At 34.9% G+C, this 19,738-nt stretch overlaps 2 non-coding genes across 2 annotated transcripts; both read left to right on the top strand.

Annotated features, from left to right (window-relative positions):
- The first annotated feature begins 6,612 nt into the window (after positions 1-6,612).
- LOC123456944 lies at positions 6,613-6,746 on the top strand. The gene has a single exon (XR_006634803.1). It is a non-coding gene; the product is annotated as a small nucleolar RNA SNORA16B/SNORA16A family (small nucleolar RNA).
- An 11,382-nt stretch (positions 6,747-18,128) lies between these two features.
- On the top strand, positions 18,129-18,199 carry LOC123456942. The gene has a single exon (XR_006634801.1). It is a non-coding gene; the product is annotated as a small nucleolar RNA SNORD102 (small nucleolar RNA).
- The last annotated feature ends 1,539 nt before the right edge of the window (positions 18,200-19,738 follow it).

Genomic DNA, 19,738 nt, shown 5'->3' with positions numbered 1-19,738 from the left:
TGTCTTATCATGGTGCAGCAAGAGGCTTTCACTGGATAATGATACTATGCTATTGGAAGTGGCCACCTTCAGAAATGCAAGAAATTAATCTTAGATCTTTAAAATTAACCATTCTCAAATATTCTCATACAGCAGAACAAAAATGGACTAATACAAAATCTGATTTTTTAATCACCTCTGTATTGTGGCTGTGACCATAATTCAGGAAGATTTAAATACCAGATACTTAAGTTTAAAGGAATATTAATGAACATTAGGACTCCGTTGATTTTTTGCTCTTTGGGTATCTCTCTCTGTATATATGTGCATGTGTGTGTGTGTGTGTGTATTAATCAGTATCATAATATATATCTATATAATACATTAATATATATCTATATTTATATAATATATATTAAATATTTAATTAATTATATTATAGAATATATATTTTATAATATATTGTGTAAATATAGATGTATGTATGTATATATAATATATATTATATAACTATAGATATATGTATGTATATATGATATATATTATATATGATACAGATATATCTACATATTACATATATGAATCTATCAGGATATAAAAGCAGTCCACAAATGCCCAAGTGTCCCTGAAATGTATCCCTTCCATTCAGAAAACCCATTTCCTTATGTGTATTTCCATATATGAATTTAATTATTTGAAGTATGCATTAGAAACAGGCAAGAAGACTATGTATACATATATAGAGAGACATAGTTATGTCACTTCAATTATAAAACAGACCTTGTTAAGATTATTAATATATTCTCTTAAGCAAACAAATGCAAAAGAGCTTTTAAGATAACTGGGCTTCAGAGGGTCACAGAGGAGAAATTAATCATGTAGAAAAGAAAAATTCTTGATTAAAATGAAAAGGAATGATGGAAGGAACTTCAAGTGGTGTCTCATATTCTTGATGTTCCCTTTTCTTTCCTCTTCAATTGTAACAAGGCATATACAGAGTAGCACAGGAAAACATGAGCGCTTTAAAGGCCTTGTACAAATAGCACAGGGAACATTAATGTTAGATTAAGAAGTGGCTAATGACTGAGTTTAATGTTGCAACCAGTCATTCCAGTCTATCTTAGAAAATAGAGCTTGGAGAGACTGTCCTACATGGAGTTACAGTGAGACTAAACTTCCTGAAAGACAAAGAATAGTTTAAAAGTATTGAAAGTTATATAAGTGATATGATCATGGGAATCTTGTTATATAATACTGTGGATCTACCTTTTATCCATATCTCTAGTATTTGTTTTATACTGTATAACTTTGAGGAGTCTCTAAGGGTAGGATAAACTACAGGGCTAAGGGCATGCCCTATCATTTACAGGAGTGATGAGTCAAATGAATGCCCTGACTTTAATACATTGGTTTGACTGTCTAACTCTGTGTATAGACACTATCACTAGAACATGAATGTTTTTACCCATATGAGCCATTGGGAAAATGAATTCTTACCTGTGGATGCTCAGACCTTTAAACACCCTGTCTGAGTTCTTTCTGCTAGGGTCCTAGAGCAGTTTGAATTTGCATCTGCTCTCCAAAGTGAACCTTGTTAGGCTTTTTAGCTGATGTGTTTCCATCCAAGTTCAATGTGGAACAGCAAAATAAAAGCTTTCGGAAAGCTATATGTGGCTAACTTTTACTGAAAATATTGCTATTAACGTAAATGCATTCACCTAAGAATAATGGAACAAAGGGCAGTTTTCAGGCTACTGCTCTTAGAAGAAGGGGGAATGGGTTTTTGAAATTGATTGCATGGGTGAACACAATTTGTACTAAGTTTGCCTCTCAATTGGACTTGTGACAGCTTTCAGCTATGTTTGAAGCACCAGAGAAATTTCTCTTTTGTCCCTTGTAGGGGAAGTGGCTAAATTGATTTCAGTTTTTGTCTGGAAATCTGTCTTGCTATCTGGATAACTGTCTCTCTGGATGCACAAAATAACATAAAAAAATAAAGATGAGGCCCTGGGCCATGGATACCTCCTTTAAATAGCAAACATACAATATATATCAGCAATAAAAAGGTAAAATTTTTCTTTGAAAATTTTCTAGCTGAATTGTAGCTGTTTATCCTTATTTCCAAATAAAAGGCTCTGAATAGATTGTGACAACTGCCAGACAGTGTTATTTATGGAAGAAAGAAAGAAAGAAAGAAAGAAAGAAAGAAAGAAAGAAAGAAAGAAAGAAAGAGAAAGCAGAAAGAAAGCATCATAAGACTTCTGACTACCTTTTTTTTTTCAGAGAGGTGTAAATTCAGGTAGATAGAATAATAATCCTGCAGGCTGTTCTTCCCTATCTTTCTGCATCTGAGCCAGTTGAGTGATGGCTCAGTAGGGGAGCCAACAGATCTATTAAAGTGTCAGTGCTCCAGGGTTATATGGGAGATGGAAAGAGTGCAAAGGTTAGCTGTATTCATAAGTAACTTGCCTATTTTCATCTGGTAGGTAATGAGTAATTTGGAAGAAATTCAATCTTCTTCTCTATCTGACTGGAGAGTAATATTTTGTGAAGGGAAATGTAATCTATACATAGGGAGAGAGGTTCTTTTGTGTACCTAGAGTGCTGTGATTTCATACACAGATTCTGGATTTCTCACAAAGCTTATGTCTTTGATATATACTACTTGTGTCGAGGAATAAGGTCTAAGGCTTCCTACACTTCCATGCCATCTTGATCCTCCATAGATATTCCTGTTGTTTGATTTATTTTATTTATTTATTTATTTGGGAGATAGATAGAGAAAGACAAAGAGAGAGAAGCAAAGAGAGTGAGAGAGGAGAGAGGAGAGAGAGAGACAGAGAGAGAGAGAGAGAGAGAGAGAGAGAGAGAGAGAGAGAGAGAGAGAGAGAGAATGGGAATGCCAGGGCCTCCAGCCACTGCAAGCAAACTCTAGACACATGTGCCACCTTGTGCAACTGGCTTATTTGGATCCTGAGGAATCAAACCTGGGTCCTTTGTCTTTTCAGGCAAGAGCCTTAATGGAGAAGCCATCTCTCCAATCCCTGTTGTTTGATTTTTTTGAGACAGGGTCTAGCTCCATAGCCCAGGCTGGTATGGAGCTTGCAATCCTCTTGCCCCAGTTTTCTGAATGCTCAGAATCCAGATCATGTGCCACTATGCTCAGCTCCAAAGGATCTTTATGTAGGTTAAATTAAACTACAAGTTTATGCAAAAGAATTAGTAAAGGGCCTGCCTGGTACAGAGCATGAACTGTAAAAATGGATATTTGAAAAATAAATAATGAAGGAATCTTTGAACAGAGTAAATTGGGGCACTCCAGTAGTATGTTCTTTTGGGAGGAAACACACTGAGTCTGCTCCTGGAAGTGCTTCCTTGTTTCTTACATGGATAGTGAGAAAAGAAATTATAAAGGGAAGAAGGTAGATAGTTAAGTGAGTCATGCCTATTGCTGACAGATCTACAAAGATTCTATTTGGAGGGTTGTAGGTTCCTGGGTTCTTGCTCCCGGGGCAGGCTGCAGACCCCCCCAAAGGCACCCAGGCAACCGGGGTGGGTGAGCACAAGAAAGTAAAGGACTTTCAGTACGAGTTTTCGTGAGCAGCTCTCTCAGTTTATTGTCAGTGAAATGGGTTTATAAGGGTGGGGGAGGACCCTAAGGGGATTGGATGTACTAAATTCATTTCTGATGCCTAATTAGCATATGGGGACATTCATTCTAGCACATAGGTAATGGCTGGTGGGGAGGGGTGTCAGGTGATATAAGGTCTCAGGGAGATGGGCTGTGTGAAGGCTGATAAGGAGTTTCCTAGGCAACTTGCCAAAGGTTACAGGGTTATGGGCAGAGCCTGAGTTCACATGTGAGGGCTTGGAGAGGAAGTGGCCACCTGTAGCCTAGGGGTCCTTAGCTATGTATGGCAGCTCAGGCCCATCTACTGAAGGCTCTAGCCTGTGCCTGACAATGCTTAACAGGGGACCACTGACTTGTTCCGAAGCTAAGTGTGAACTCCTTGAGTTTTTCCCCATTAAATATTATTTGGACTTTAGGAGCTTTATATATAGCCGTTATTGTATGGAGATGTAAACCTTCCACCTTCTAAAATCTTCATATTTGTTTGACAACTGAATGCATAGATACTTCCCTTTTCTCTATTTCATTATTGTTTGACATTTGAAACCTCAGATAATTTTAAACTTAGCTTAAAGTTGAGTATTATGAGTAATAAATGAAAGTGAATTTAATTCAAATTTACCAGATTATTCTCATTTTTCAGTTATTTCTTTGATTGCCAATAAATGTATATGTCATGTATAAGGAATTAAATCATTAATTTGGCATTATATTAGAGTCCTATTTCTTATATGAATTTATAATTCTCATTAATAGTTGCAACTTATTGAATACTTACTATGTTAGGCACTTGAACAACCTTTTCATGTCTTAACCTCATTTAACATATTATACCTTACAGAACAATTATTTAACTTGCTTTGAAGAGTAAAAACGCTACAGGCTGGGGAGATGGCTTAGCAGTTAAGGCACTTGATTGCAGAGCCAAAAGACCCAGGTTCAATTCCTCAGGAATCATGTAAGTCAGATGCAAGAGCTTGTTTGCAGTAGCTGGGGTCTGTGTAATGCCAAATTGTTCTCTCTTTCTCTTTCTTCCTCTGTCCCTCTTTATCCATCTCTCTCAAATAACTAAATAAAACAAAATATTAAAATGAGAATAATGAAATTAATTATTTTTGGTGGTATTAGGGTGTAGTGTCCCCTATAAACTTAAGTATTCTGGATGCTAGGTGCCCATAGCAGATGGCAAATAGAAATTAAAGCCTCTTGGAGGCAGTGTATTTTGGGGGGCAGGCTGATGGATGTTATAGCCAGTTTCCTCATGTGTTTGGCATACATTCCTGTTGCTACTATCTACCTTATATTGGCCAGGGGGTGATGTCCACCCTCTGATCATGCCATCATTGTCCCTGCTATCACGGAGCTTCCTCCTGGAGCCTGTAAGATAAAATAAATCTTTTTTCCCCACAAGCTGCTCTTGGTTGGGTGATTTCTACCAGAAATGTAAACTTTAAACTTGACTGCAACATAGGGATTGAACCCAGTGCCTCTTGTATACTAGGCAAGCATTCTACATGTTACAACATATATCCTCATCTAGGTTAGAAAAATTGGAAGGTCATATGGCCTGGTCAAAAAAATATATAACATATTTAAGGAGAATACTCAAGATTATTAATAATATTTTATAATAGTCTATTGGAGGAAAGGAAATATCCAAATGGAATTGCTTTTCTAGGCATGAAGATGTCTCAAAAGTGAATTTCTAGTCATCTCGTATGAAGAATAATTATAAGAGAAATGCAATCTAGCTGATTTATTTTTATTTACTTATTTATGAGAGAGAAAGAGAGAGAATTGGCATGCTAGAGCCTCCAGCCACTGCAAATGAACTCCAGATGCATGTGCCCCTTTGTGCATCTGGCTAACGTGGGTCCTGTGGAATCAAACCTGGGTCCCTTGGTTTTGCAGGCAAACTCCTTAACTGGTAAATCATCCCTCTAGCCCTGCTTTTTTTTTTTAATGATGCTAGCAAGGATAAATGGGAAGATACTGGTAGAAAAGACACAGAAGAAGGCATTAGAGACTATAGTAAAAGTCCCGAGATAAAATGATTCCTGGATAATGGTCATTCCACAGTAAGCCATGAGGCTGGATTTGCTTGGTCTAATGCTTGTTCAATTATAAGCTTCAGATGAACTAACCTTTTGAAGTATAAAACAAGGTCTCAATGTTTCTGTAAACATATTTTTGTTTTCTGTTTTCATATATACATGTTTCATTACTATATTTTCATGCTTTAAATAACCTAATTTAATGATATTTACATTTGATATAAAATGATATTCCTGATTTTAGTATGGTATTCTTATATAAGTCCTATGTATTGAAACAACAATTAATATTATTTTAAGAGAAGCTTTAAAATCTCAGGATTAGGGACTTGAGGTATTATATTCTTTAGATATAACTAAGATGATATTTAGCCTTGGGGAAAATAAGCATATAACTAATAAAACATAACTAAATAGGATAAATGAATTTGTTCTGTAATGTCATAGGTTACATATATTATAGGATTTATCCTAAAAGTATGTAGACCTGAAATCAATATAATGTGTACTAGTTGTACTAGCCACTCTCAACTAGTACACTCCAAAGAAGTCAAATGCTTCTTTCAGTTAAGTTATCACTATATACAAAGTTATTCATTGATCTTTCATGAATTTCTCTAGTGCTTGTAACTGCCATACCTAGAAGCTTATGAATCACCTGAACAATGAGATCAATATACCATCCACATTTCGATCAGCAACCAGAGATCACTTGCAGGGCCATGTCTTTCAACATTAATTCCCTAGAGAACAATGTAAGCATTTAATAAATGATTAATAACAATTATGACAAGTGAGAATTAAAAAGGACTTGATTATAAATTTAGATCAATTTTTTTTAAATACTTTCACTTGAAACAGATCTGAAATTAATCTAAGGGAATAGGTATGAACTGAAAATACGGATAATATATTTTTCTTTTAAGTGGAATATAAAAATGTCCATTTAATGGCTCCTATCGAAGCTATAGCTGCTTCCACATAGCTGCTGTGGTCAAAAAGGAGCCCAAAGTAAGTTGTTCCTTGACGGTCGCGGTCCTGTTTGCTGTAATCGTTCTGCAACATTTTGGGAAAAGACAGTTCAAAAAAAATTGTCCATTTAATCATTAGTACTGAAACCTCATGATGACTGAGTCTGTTGGTTTCTATTTAGAGAATTTTGTGAAGTCAGTAGCAGAGGAAGTCATAATAATTTCTCCATCTAGTGCCTTTATATGACTTAGGAGCTCAGCTCCAGTATTTAGATGGAAGAAATCTAAATATGAGAAATAAAGCCTTTATTTCCATCTTATTATTAGCCTGTCTCTTGATTGCATAGAATGAACCTTGGAGTCCCTGGTACTTGAATGTGACCTGAGTAGATTTTGCTTTAATCAGTGATTACTCCAGATAGCCTTTTAGAAGATCAACATTACTTATTGTAGTAGTTTCACTGAATTCTTAGACCATATTGTAGCCTATGAACTACTGACCCAAGAAAAAAATATCCATAACAATCCTAGATTACTTATGCATCATGGGCAATCCATTTATGACTCCTAGCTTTACTGTAATTATTTTAAATTGTCACAGGCTTAATGAGACTTTGGAACAGACACAAAGGTTATTGGAAAGTGGCATATTCCAACTTTGTTTGAGCAGAGATAATTTCTACTGAAAGCAAATTTGTATAATTTTTCCTTTTAGTATACTGTTGCCTAGGGGCTCAAGTAGCATTGAAATTGCCTGGAATAAAAATTGCAAAACTGCATATAGAAAATAATGTTGCTATTTCAGTTGCTAGGATTACGGTCTGAGTATGTTTCCTTGAGATTGTGCTGGATCTTCCAGGTTGGCAACAATATTAAAGTATATGTTGTCCAAAAGTTTATCTGATGCTTGAAGAATCTCTATGGCAATCACTTTTCATGATCATTTTATGGTTATAAATCACATTTTAATATATGAGAAGGGAAGAATTATTTTTAGTTTGAGAGTTTAAACATGCCACTTCTTTACATAATGTCTGTTGTGTCCTTATATTTATTTTCTGATAATTATAAAGCATAAAGAAAATGCATTTCATTCTGGGCATGGTGGCACATGCCTTTCACTTCACTTGGGAGGCAGAGGTAGAAGGATCACCATGAGTTCAAGGCCACCCTGAGACTACATAGTGAATTCCAGGTCAGCCTGGACCAGAGTGAAACCCTACCTTGAAAAAAAAAAAAAGATACAAAAAAATGCATTTCTGCATTTCTGCATTTCCTTCTGACTTGCTTTTACATATATTCCAATGGTAGGTTTATGCAGTTGATGATGTGGCTTCATTCTTATTTGTTAATAATGACATATATTATAAGGTTTTCAATGAATAGAAGATCAAGTTGGGGCAAATAAAATTCAGTCATTTCAAAATGGTGCTCTCCCAATGACAACCAGCATTTACTACTTACGTTAGTAGCATATTTGAAGATATTCATTCCATAGGTATTCTAATTCAACAACTTTGATAGAAATGAAGAGAATGGGATACTTTTGAATGTCCATTCCAGGAATTCTAGTTATAAGTTTCTGCTTGTGGTCTCTAAATATCTATCTTTTCACAAATGTGTCTATTCCTGCCCTCTGATTAATATCCATGTTTAAGTGCTGGAAAATACTGTTTATGTTTAAGGAAGTATTAAGAGCCAGCAACATCATGTACACTAATGATGACGGACATTCAAAGTTACTCAAATTGGGATCCTAGATAATTTTCTGAGCATTCTTTATTAAAACAAGCTCAATGATTTGTTTCAAAACAAGTTTACAAAATACATACACAGCCTACTGATCAATGGGCTAGATGTGTTGCACTTCACTTTGATTCACATTATAATTACCTCAGAGAGCTTTAAAAATATAATGTCTCTGGGATGGAGATGTGACTCAGCTGTTAAAGGCACTTCCATACAGAGCCTGCAAGCCTGGGTTCAATTCCCTAGTGCCCACATAAAGCCAGATGAACTATGTAGTGCTAAGTGGTGCATACATCTGGAGTTCTTTTCCAGTGGCAGGAGACTCTGGCACACTGATTCTCTCTCTCTCTGTCTCTCTGTCTCTCTCTCTCACACACACACACACATCATATAATGTCCAGATATAACCCTAAATATTTTGATATATTTCCTTTGGGTGTGGTTTAGGCATTCAGCGTTTGAATAATTATCCTTCAGTCATTTTTAATTTGCACCAAGAGTGAGCCATTGGGATGGAGTTTTGATAAGGCTATGAAGATGCCTAATTGCTTATCTGGCACCTGAGAATGCTTTAAAACTACATTTCACAGTGTAAAGCAATTTCAAAGTAAGGTAATAGAATAGCCTGTCAGGTAATTTACCCTGGATCTCTAACTCACCATGCGTTCTTCTTGACAATGGCCAATTCAGAACTATGCCCTATATGCACATTACCCAGAAACTGACTGAATTATCTTTAATAAAGCAAATCTAATCATGAAGTATATTCACATTCAGGATAGCCTTATCAGCTGACTATGGATTGACTAGGTTTATATTTATCTTATACTCAGCACTGGTAAAGAAGATTATTTTTTTTTCAGTTCTATTTTGAAGAATTCTGTACTGATTTAATGTTTTTGTATCATATAACAGCAAGATGAGGATTTGTTTGCTCTTTATACAGAGAGAGGAACCAGCTAAAAATCATCACTTATCCCATGGTTTCAGCTTATGTGGATTTAGGATTTTGTTCCGGCTTCATGGTACATGCTTTTTCTATAAACAACTTTTCCATAATGCGGATTTCTTATTAAATATGCATTACAACACCAAATACTGTGTAACACTCCCAAAGTTCCAATTGATTTTACAGAAATGCTTGATAAACATTTTTAGCTTTCTTCCAAGTTAATAAGGTTTCACTTTAGTACATGCATGAACATGTTTATTTAATCAGTGTATTTGATGACATTAAATTCAGGATCATAGTTCATATAGTCACTGACAATAAAATGTAAAGCAAAAGTACAATAACTTATAAAGAAGGTGGCTGATAATGAAGTTATACAAGAAACTAGAGAAAAGTTGGCATGATGGCCTATGAATTATCCATAGGAAAATACATTTTTTAAGTAACAACAACAAAATCTCATCACTATGGAGACCTTTATACCTGTTGAGGGTTAACTCCAAAGGCTGCTGCATGTAAGTTCTTTTTGTGACTGACCTTACCCTCTATTGTTATGACTCAAAAATTTAAAGAGGCATTAATAAATTTCATTACCAATTTGAAAATTGCCTATGGGTAACTGTAGCACTTGATAAGTTAGGTTTGAGATCTGAAACAAAAATACTTAAATATAGGCATTTCATAATTCCAACCAAAGTTGCCATTTAAAATTCCATATAATTTCAATATGGATATAAAATGTCAGAAATGACTTTTATATGGGGAGTGGTAAGCATTGCTGATGCTTTAGAGTGCCAAGGAACCTTAAAAAGAATTATGCATATCTCATGGGTGTGCTTCATAGGTCAAATACTGTTCTTTAATCTTTATTATTTTAAAATCATAATAGCCATTCTTTTACTGAACTAAATTGTAAGCATTGCATTTTCTACATTAGATGATGACAGGAAGTTTCTGTTTTTGAATATTGCTTACCTACATAAGTAGCATATGATTTAACCTAATACCTAATCTCACTATACCCTTGGAATTATACCAGGGGGCCATTGCTATCATGTCACAGATGAGTCATTTGAAGCTCAGAGAGTAGGATAATTGTCAAAGGATGATATCTTAAAATAAACTTTATTGTGTACATTGAGATTTGCAGGATGTTATGGGATACATATAGACATTTAAATTATTCCTATATTACAGCGAATTATAGGTCTACTGTCTTACGTATTATAGTTACATTTTTGTGTCTGACAAAAATAGCTAAAATCTACTTACTCCATAATATAATACACTTTTGGTCACAATAGTCCTCATGTTCTATGTTGAATCTCCAAACCTTGTTCATTACCCACACCTGCTGCTTTGTATCTTTTGAACTATATATCCCCATTTTTTCTCTCCCATTACCAACCCTAATTAACCCTTTTTAAAATCTCTGTTATATCTCTTATTCTATGCTTCTCTTTATCACTATAGACCATTTTTAAAGATACCATATATCAGTGAAATCATGTAATATTTGTCCTCTGTCTTTCTTCACTTATATCCTCCAGGTTCATTTATGTTGTGGCAAACAACATTTATGGCTAAATAATATTCTATTGTAAATATATACCATATTTCCCAGTTTCCTGTTTGCAGAGCATTTAAGTTGCTTCCTTAGCTTGGCTATCATCAACAATGCTGCAATTAACACAAAAGTATAGATATTCTTGTGAAATTTTTATTTCCATGAAACAAATAATCATAAGACAAAATGTTGGCTCATAGAGTAATTTTTATCAGAATGATTGCTCAAACCCTGAATGACCTGATTCTAAATTACATGGTTTTCTTTCTCAATACAACTTTCATTTCATTTAAAAACATATAGCATGGGACTGGAGAGATGACTTAGCCATTAAGGTGTTTGCCTACAAAGCCAAAGTACCCAGATTCAATCCCCTAGGACCCATGTAAGCTAGATGCACAGGGGGTTCATGCATCTGGAGTTCATTTGTTGTGGCTGGAGGCCCTGGCATGCCCATTCTCTCTCTCTCTCCCTCCCTCTTTTTCTGTCAAATAAATAAATAAACAAATAAATAAAATATTTTTTAAAAACATGTGTTTTACTTTTGATAAGGGGTAAGTTCAATTGCAATCATTGAAGAGTACAGCAGGATTAATGTATGTTTGTAGCAAACTGGAAGAAGGAAATAAAAAGTGATGGAAATGAAAGTATGAATACCAAGAATAAATTTAAACTTTGCCCTCCTTAATGTTTTATTTGGCATTAGCAAATATCTACAGATAGTCATATGAGTTTGAAACAATCTGCTATTTTACTATGTGACTTTAAAGCAATTAAGTTGTCACACTGAAGTCAGTAAGTTAAAGGGCCTGGTATAACTGGTATTTAAGATAATTTCCACGTGAAATATACTATAATTTCTAGGATTCTTCTAAATAGTATTTATGCAACATATCATATGGGACAAATGGAAGAAAAAAAATCATAAAATAAAGGACAGATTCTTTTTCATGGTTTTAGACTGTCACTTCACACAAATATTTGAGCATCTACTATGTATTACTAACTTTCCACTTTGCCTAGGACTACTCACATGTGTTTGTTATGGGAGAAATTAGTTAGCAATTGATGCAAGAGGAAAAGTTTAAAACAGTAAAATAAAAGTATTTAAAATTTATGATATTTTTGTATATGTGTAAGGTAACTGATAAATATTGGAAACTTGTTTCAACAAGGCACCTATGGTAATTGTAATGGTTGAAGTTTGGCCAGATCTTTTTTTTTTTTTTATTAATTATATTTGTTGGCCAAATCTTAATAAAGCTATTTTGATTAAAAAAAAAGAAAATGAACTACCCAAAAGCAATTTGATATTATCTCCTTCCTTATAGGGTTTGACATGTTATTGGAAAAATTGGATATACCCCAAAGTAATTTGAGAAATAGTAAATTGAAGATAAATTAATTGATACAACATGATTTTTGGCAATATGCTATGTATTTCATATCTTTTGATGATTATACAAAAGCAAAAACTATAAGGACTTCAATATTTTGTGCTTCATGAGATGAGACTCTTTGTCTCAGAATACTGACTGACTCCTCCAACAGAGAATGAAAAGTGAGATTTCTCACACTCTAAACAGAAGACGACTGAAGTAAGACTCACCAAAAGATAACATTCTAAGCAGAAGACTGTGAGCTATGTAAGACTCAGTAAAAGATATTCCAAAAAGTATTGTATCTTTCTTTACATTTTTATTTATTTGCAAGTAAGGTATGCGTATGTGGGGGCAGAGGGGCACACCAGGGCTTCTTGCAGAAGCAAATAACCACCAGATGTTTAGACCACTTTTCTCCACCTGGAATACATAGGTGGCACGGAAATTGAACCTGGTTAGAAGGTTTTATATGCAAGGGCCTTTAACTGCTGAGCCAGCTTCCCTAGTCCCACTTCTTGTATCTAATGTTATATCATACAGTATCTCAAATCTGCCTGCAAGAGAAATAAAGATTAATGAGAGTGGAAATAAAGATTGATCCAAAAGAAACTTTAAGAAATTTGGGGGCTGGAGAGATGGCTTAGTGGTTAAATGCTTGCCTGTGAAGCCTAAGGACCCCGGTTCGAGGCTTGATTCCCCAGGACCCACGTTAGCCAGATGCACAAGGGGGCACATGCATCTGGAGTTCGTTTGCAGTGGCTGGAAGCCCTGGCATGCCCATTCTCTCTGTCTACCTGCCTATATCTGTATATCTCTCTCTGAAATAAAGAAATAAAAATAAAATAAAAAAAAACAAAAAAAGAAATTTGGACCAGCATACATATTTTAATATTATAATATTACAGATGGGAGAATGGCATGGCTATACCCTGAGACAGAGAATATTAAAGGAGAAATGACTGAGCTGAGAAGATAGAATTTGTTTTGTATGAGTTGGAATGAACTTATTCCTTATCTTTGTCTATTTGTTGAAAATAAAAACAACCTTGACTGAGAATTTATAAACAGTAAATTTTTTTTTTAAATCCAAATATTGGAATAGGGAGTCCAATATCAAACCAGCAGTAAACTCAAAATCTAGTTAATACCCTTTTCTCATAGATGGTGTCAACAAAGTATGTTGTCACTCGACAGAATGGGCAAACAATCTCTCTCAGTGCTTTCTTATAAAGGCACTAATTCTATATGTAAGGGAGGGGCCCTCAATATAGATCAAGTGATACATGTCCCAAAAGGCTACAACTTTTAATACCACTGAATTAGATATTGGGTTTTGGGATGTGAATTTTGAGTGGATAGAAACATTCAGCTTATAACATTGCTTATAGAACATTTAAGATAGTAATATTCCATTAAAATTTTGAGGCTGGAGCTCTGGCACAGAAAATGGCCAGAGAATCATAGTTTAGTGTTTTGTGTCAAAGAAATCTGCCATTCTTTGTTTGTGAATTTTGACTTCAGATTGGGAACATTTTGTAGAAGACAGACAGAATGCATATCTTCAGAACAAAGTTAAGGGTGGGAAAGAAAATGAAATTTCAAGAGAAGATATGGAGAATGTACTGACATTTCAAGGACATAATGCAGAGAGAAAGCTGAGATGAGAGGCTAGGGTGCGTAGGTTTGGGTCATAGGACTATGAATTAAATTTGAGTAGTTCTATATGGTCTTCTAAATTCATTCTTCCTGATGGAATGTGGTTTTTATTTAGCTGCCTGTACATACATCCCATTCTTTTCTACTTAAAGCACTGCTTTGGCCCAGATAACACTACACCATTAACATGAAGGGTATCTTAGGACTTAGATTTTATAAAGTGATGGGACATCTTTCAGAAAAAGAAATGAGTAACCTATAATAACAGACAGGAATAGATGGTTCAGAGAAGAGGAATATATTAACAGTGCTAGTTTACAGCAACATTTTTACATTTTTCCTCAGAATAATAGAATGAAAAGTGAGAGCAAGGGAATTAAAAATCAATAAGCCCCCTTTTCTCTAGCTTTTTATTCTGTTTGTTGTGTGGCTGCCATTCAGATCACTGTGGAAATTCATTGAATCCTAACTCTATTTAAAAGTGAACTATAGATTTATAATCAAACTGGAAGATTGACTACAGTAGCAGGACCATAAATGGTGAGCTAGAGAAGATGTCTAATTTTTGCTTTAATTAGTGTTCACATTAAGGCGGTGGTAGAGAATAGGTTTTCTTTTTCTTTTCTTTCTTTTTTTCTTTTTTTTTTTTCAAGGTAGGGTTTCACTCTAGCCCAGGCTGAGCTGGAATTCACTATGTATTCTCAGGGTGGCCTCGAACTCATAGCGATCCTATTACCTCTGTCTCCCAAGTGCTGAGATTCAAGGTGTGTGCCACCACTCCCAGCTACACTAGAAAGCTAGAAGTATATTAACCAAACTGTTTCTTTTGAAGTGTTTTATTTTCTTGTCTATAGTTATTACTTTGAAGCACTTATGTAGAATATTCTTGTATCTGACTATTCTCAGAGACGGTGCTAAAAGCATCTACATAGACTTAGACATCGATTTGAAATTCTGACATCTCCTACTGGATATAATTTTAATTATTGTACATCTTACCCATGAAAATATTTAAATGCATGTGGTTAGTGAACCCCAGACGGTAAATGCTGGAATATATGGAACAATTTCAAAAACTACACAAAAAATTTATACTTCAAAGATTTAATTTTCAGGGACAGTGTCAGAACACTCTGAAGCATGCATGAGCTTTAATAGAAATATGTAACAAGAACATAAGTGAATACTTTGTCTTTGTCAATGTCTCCAGAAAAAATTTAAGCCAAGGATTTTAGAGTCTGGCAGGATAACTGCATAGTCCTTGTGCTGTCATGGCCAATGCACTGGCAAGGCTATGTTCAGCTGGGCAAACATGAAAATGTCTATGTAAAAATATGAGGAAGGCACTATGAAGAAGCCCAGAGGTGAAGCAACATATTAAGTAGTGATAGAGAAATAAAATTGAAAGAAAAGTTTCCTTTGATGAACTATTACAAATGCTAGAATGGAGAATAAACTGCATATTTCCTATGCATGCTCTCTTACAGGAACCACTCTTCCATTTCTCTCACTTTTATATTTGGCCATGCAAACCATTTACCAGTTGACCTTGAAGTGTTCATATGTTTTAGCTGTCAACATAATTATGTCTTTGAGTTTTCTTCTTATTATTATTATTGGTTTGTTTTTGTTGGTTTTCTTTTCCAGATAACAAGAATGAAATTTAGCTTAGATACATATAAATGGATTTAGTTAAATAACCATTTTGGAGCCCAGATGAGAATTAACCCTCCACACTTACACAATATTGCATGTACCCACTCATGTACTCATGTATACAGAACCATGGACTTACTACTCTCTGTTTTGCAGGTTCTGTCTGCGGTATAAATCCTGCCCTCAAGGTGTTAACAATTTGTTCCCAATAATCTTGTTTTGCAGAGGTTATAATTCTACTAGAGCAATTTCTGTCTCATATTATTCATGTTACAATTGATGGTCTATTAAAAATGAAAGGGCACAATAAAGAGAGTTTACTTTGAAATTGCAGATGATAGATAGCAAATGAGTTTTGAAACCTAACAGCAGCCTATATCAATGGTTAGTGGTTAGCTTTGAGTTCTGGCTTACCTTTTTCCAGAGTGAGATGGTATAATTTTTTTTTCTTGATTCTAAACCTAAAAACACTTTGAGTCATAAAGTCTACCAAACCCAGTTATCAAGGTAGATTCATTATTCCCAATTTTTGATGAAGATCCTCAAAATCATCACAGTAAGATTGTATTTTATTTAGTTTTTTTTTTTTTAAGACAGGACCTTACTATGTAGTCCAGGCTTATTTTGAACTCATGACCTTCTTGTCTCAGCTTCTCAAGTTAAAGTTTGGATTATAGTCATGCACTATCATGACCACCTCAAGATTTATTCATAAAAATTTACCTTGTTTCTTGTCTGGGCAATAATAGTCCTAAGTCTTATGGTTAACTCAAAATTATAATATATTACATTAGAGTTCTGTCAGAAGATGGAGTCTTTCTCTAGGAATTGAATGCCTGTGACTGTTGGGTGACAATCTTCAGTTTTGCAGAGTTTTCTATTCAAGCCTCTTAAAAACCACAGTCTTCTCTTGTAAGCCAGGATTTGGGCAATTGACTAGAGAAGTCTGAAGTCATACCAACTCATTGTGTATTGATGGAAATAAATTGGATTGATGTGTTGTCCATTGTAGCCTCTATCAGAAAGTCAACATAATCTCTGTTGTACACAATATCTTTTGTGTGTTTCTGCTTACTTGTTTTTTTTTTTTTTTGTCTTTCCTTACCAAATCTTAAACTTCATCGCCCATGACTTTACTTGGGAGCTGACACCATTAACTTTCATTATGAGTATGAGCCAGGGCATGGGTGCACAGCAGGAGAAATCAATGATCAGGAAACAATGTCTCTGTGGAAAGCCACTTACATCCTTGTGAGGTTTTTCCTTGTTAAAGTATTAAATGCTGATTGATATTTCATTAATGTTGGTTAGGTTAAATCCCCCATCTCACTTTCACCTAGGCCCCTGTGTCTATTTTAATGTTGCATTAAACCATCTAGTCAATCAATTTATCAATATAGTATTTACTTAAAGAACTTGAGCCAGAACTATGAAGCAAAAGTGTATATTCTTCCTCCTGCTCTTATTTCCTTTCTATGTAACATGAGGGAAACATTGGTTTTCATTAGCAGACAAGTGTTTTCAGACCATGGTTCTTGCCAAAGGATGTAAGCCAGCAGGTCTTTGTAAATGTCATCTGTTCCATGCCTTGTCTCATTATGGTAGTAAGTATGAAGGAGCCTCACTGGAAAGCATATTATTTAGTGATACACTATTGGTTTCCTTTTACCAAGCCAAGTCAGCCTGAGAGACAAGTCACCTATTGCAATGAGCAAACATCTTTTCCATGGTAAATCTTGTGGTGACCTTGGCATGACTGTCTTCTATTTGTAAGTAATGATACCTTGGTCCATTAATCGTCCCAGTGATGTTGTCTGATCTCATGTAATGGTTCCTAACCCTGGAGTTGCTCTAAGGAAATGAAGCATTATGCAAATTTGCACCCATTCCACAGAGGTCAAACTTTTCAGAATGTCCACAGAAAGAATAATACTGCATTCATACTTAGTCCTACTTTATGAATGGAGCCTCTCAAGAACTATGTCGCCCTCACTCATTTTGCATTGTAACCTATATGACCTTCCTTAAGAGAAGGGTTCCTTTGCAGTGTGAACTATGATGATTACAGTGGCAAACTCAGGGTTGTAAGTTAATGTTTCACATCAGCATGGACATTTAGACTACTGCTGGAAAAAGGCTTGGGGATGGGAGCAGGATAGATAGACTTTTTTCCCTTCGTGCAAAGTATTTTAGGGTACTTATGTAGCTCTTAGCTTTATGAGAGGCAAACTCGCACTCAGCCACAATAGGCTAAACCCTGTGAGAAGCAGCTGTTCTGATATTTCTCTGGTCCACAATGGTTAAATGTTTATACATTGTTTTTTCTTTAATCTTTACAAAGTGGTTTATTTCAAATAGTTCATTTATTAATTTTTTAACTATTAGTTTACAAAGTAACAAGCTTCTTAATGGAAGTTTCAATGCTTCTAAATTGTTAGAGGCTGAGTTTACAAGCTTCATATTAGTGAGGCCTGCATAAAATTCTGTTGTTCCAGGATGAGCAAAAATAATCTGTTCTAAAATATTGTCATTTCTTAATGATGATTGTCTTTTTGATTGCTTGAAGCAATGTGAAAAACACATTTCACTGGCTCTGAAAGTTCTTGAAAAAAAATTGTCATTTGACCTTTTATAATTAGTCAAAAATACTATAAAACAGGCCGGGCGTGGTGGCGCACGCCTTTAATCCCAGCACTCGGGAGGCAGAGGTAGGAGGATTGCCGAGAGTTCGAGGCCACCCTGAGACTACATAGTGAATTCCAGGTCAGCCTGAGCCAGAGTGAGACCCTACCTCAAAAAACCAAAAAAAAAAAAAAATACTATAAAACAATGCTCAGCTTTAAGAACTACAGATATTTGACAAGTAATAGGTTATTATTTGTATTTCAAAAGTATTTTTCATTTCACTAAATAATAATACAGGTTCAGAATTCCACAGTGCATTTCCACATTTATTTACAGAGTAGTAAAACTGTTTGACAGGCTGATGAACAGAAAATTTGAAAGTGCAAATGTTATAAACAAATAATTTGTTGAAGGAAAGAAAATATAACACATGAAGGAATTATAATTAATCCATAACTCACGAATATTATGCTCATTAAAATAATTATTTATACATAGCTTTTGGGAAGCTATGTTATAGGGACTTCATGTTTAGGTTAAGCACTCTGGGATTCCCAAGCTCAGATGACAAATGTCAAGATTAAATATCTTTATGAATTACTCAGTGCAATCACATGGCATATGCCATGGTGGCTGACAGAATGTACTTTCAAGGTCTACTTGATTTTTGGACCTGAATGTCTAGCTAGTAGCTGTATGAACTTGGAAAAATTAGTATACATTGATGATTCATCATCTTTAGTATAGGACAATAATAATAAAAGAATAATTCTTACGTCTATTATGACGACGAAATGACCTAATCTATTAGCATGATGTCTAGTGATATATCATAGTTATAACCTTCATGTGCAGTTATCCTTTTATATCTTCAGCTTCTGCATCCAGGAATTTGAACAACTGTGATCTGAAAACACCCTAAAAATAATCCCATGAATCAATACTCAACATATATAGATATTTTACTTCATTCTTCTCACCTAAAATGCACCATATCACCTACTTACGTTTAATTCACATTAAGTAGTAGAAGCATCCCCTCAAGACTGAATGCAGATATAAAAAATTTCCTACCATCACCTGCTTTTGTTTGGGTGCTTTATCCCATCTTTTAGAAGGTTACTACAACACTTCTACTCAAAATTTATAATTAAAATCAAACTATGGGAACACACCAGACAAAACAAAAGTATATGTCTGCTATTTTTCTAGAAAATGCTTGACTAGCACTTTCCAAGCATATCAAAGTCATAAAGAAATAACCATCTGTCCCAGATTATGCAAGGCCAAGGAGCCCTACTGATTGAATAAAATGTGAGACCCTGGCTTGAATCTTAGTACTTAAAAATGAATTCACGGAACACATGCAGTTTGAATAAAGCCTGTAGTTAGTAATATTGTATCAATGTTCATTTCTTAGTTTTCATTAATATGCTGTTGCTATAAAGTATAGTAACATTCAGGGAAGTTAGGTGAAATGTATGTGGGGATTCCATGTGCCATTTTTGCAGGGTGT

Source organism: Jaculus jaculus, chromosome X (assembly GCF_020740685.1).
Source record: "Jaculus jaculus isolate mJacJac1 chromosome X, mJacJac1.mat.Y.cur, whole genome shotgun sequence".
In the NCBI taxonomy this organism is placed as follows: domain Eukaryota; kingdom Metazoa; phylum Chordata; class Mammalia; order Rodentia; family Dipodidae; genus Jaculus; species Jaculus jaculus.
The sequence above is the reverse complement of the archived record's forward strand: the minus strand, read 5'-3'. Positions and strand labels throughout refer to the sequence as shown.